We start from the raw sequence: 2,324 nt of genomic DNA, 5'->3' as shown, positions 1-2,324 counted from the left end.
TTTTGTTTGTTTTTTTCTATTCCTTTATAACAGTTACATAGCCACTGTATTATTTAATGAAATCACAATTAACTATACGATACAAGAGACAAGAATTTATTCGCAGCACTGTCTTAATTTAAGCACAACCATTATAGTAGTCCACATTCGGAGACCATTATCACAGAGTTTCAAACTTCCTTTATTTTTGCGTTTAATAACTGAAAGAGGGCAGACATCACCTAAATCTTTGTAATTTCTTAATTTAGCTATGCTACTTCAGGAAGTTTTCTCAAAAAGTATTTGCAACGGGTTTACAAGTCACTGTATGATGTTTTAAGTAAGCTGCTACAAAACTTGTCAAAATATGAATAGTCTCTCTCTGAAGCATTAGAAAGTAATTATTTTTCTTGAGAAATTGATAGAAGAGAACTCCTTTAGTTGTAAAATGGACAGTTGTACACATCAAACCATAGTGGTACCTACAATCGCTTAAATATTGTTCGAAGTTCCTGTTCATTGCTACTACATTGTCTATTCTATAGTATGAAAATGTGCTGTGGAATAAAAAGTCGAAAAAGACCAAATCCAATGACTTCAACTTAAACTGTAGGAATTAAATCAGTGGAAGTATAAAACCTCCTTTACGGACTTCGTTACTTTACTTTCGTTACTTTAGATACATAACAACTAAGTAGGGAAATTAATTTATACATTCTAAGTAGGAATTCAACTAAAATAAAGAGAACCTACCTTCAAGGGACCAAATAAAGAAAGCACACAGTAAAACTTGACATATAACTGCAGCTCCTTTTTTGTTTCACATCATCACACTTCTAATGCAAACTTTTACAAAATAACTTCAAAATTCAATATAAAAAGCCAAAAAGAACAATTAAATTCACTGAAAAATATTTTAAACAATGTCAAACTAAACAAAACTTCAAAACAGCAGAGTAACTGTCAAATCTGACAAGCAATAATCAATGTCACAAGTATTATTGTCTATAGATTTTTTATAACAAAACTGTTCACAGGCAAAGGTGCAAGAAAATAAAATTGACACTTTGTATTTGATTTAATATAATTTTATTTCCTAAATAATGTTACGTTAATCACAAGGAAGTTGTTTGGTTGTGGTACAAATTGCTGAAAAGTTTCATCATGGGAACGGAATTTCTTCAATTTAAGTTGAGTTGAGGCGTACATTTGGAAGGAAGTAGCAACGAACGATGCTCGTCGCGTCATCGGCGGGCCACGGTGCGACGCCGCGTCGCGCCCGTTTCCTTTTATCGTCACCATCCGGGATGCTCGGAGCACGCCTCCTGTTTCTCTTTTCCTTCTTCCCTCACGTACGCAGGCAATAAAATATTGTCATGCGCCTAAGGCATCATAGACATTGATAGGCTGTACTTATTGAATATTAAGTAAATGATGATTGCTTTTAATCAAATTAGTTATGCGAACATTGGACCATCAGACCACATTTCTAATTTGACCGTGTATAGGAATAAACTTCACAGCTCTAATCTGAAATATCCTAAAATTATAACTCTTAAAGTCAGCATTCATATTGTTGGTTTCATACCTTCTTCAAAATATTGTCCTATGATGGCTTTAATTTTTTACCAAATATGATTTATCATTATGTGTAACTATCAATATAACGATTAGCACGACCCTCACTTTTACCTTCCATAAAATGAACTAAAGTCGCTTTACTATAATGGCTTCTACAATAATATTTTCCCCGCTTGGCCTGGATTGTTCCCCGCTGCTAATTTAACACGTAACTAGTGCGTACGGCCACTGTTATATCGTTTTAAATTGGAACAACAGATGTTGACAGGCTGTCGTCAACGTTGTTTGATGGCCGGATGAGGCCTGGCGATGCGATTAAAGGATATTATTGGTTATTGGGAGCAATTGTAAATATTTTTTGGTTTTTAGATTTCTAAAAGTGGCTTAGAAATACTTTAAAATTGAAAATTGGCAGGTGCGTACTTATTTAAGTTGCCATTTTTATCGAACATAATGCAAATTAACAACAGTGAAAAAAAAAATAATTTTATTTTGAGGGGTTAAGAAACAGAAAAGTTGAGAATAAAAAAAAATATGGGATGAAAAGTGATTTAGGAACTTTCTTTCTTAGCGACTTTACTATTGAATACTTAATACTTTTTAAAAATATCTCACAAACCGATCTCTATGGTCAATAGTTTTTTCGTAAAAGTAACGTGTAATGTGTCTGGCAGTCTTGGAGTCGGCCGGTTGACCTCTGCTACGGAGGAGATGGATCATCCGCGCCACTGTCAGGTTGATTTGTGACCACAGCTGCCATTTGT

The sequence above is a fragment of the Helicoverpa zea genome, chromosome 8 (genome assembly GCF_022581195.2).
Source record: "Helicoverpa zea isolate HzStark_Cry1AcR chromosome 8, ilHelZeax1.1, whole genome shotgun sequence".
NCBI classification, from domain to species: Eukaryota; Metazoa; Arthropoda; class Insecta; order Lepidoptera; family Noctuidae; genus Helicoverpa; species Helicoverpa zea.
This window is presented reverse-complemented; position numbering follows the sequence as displayed.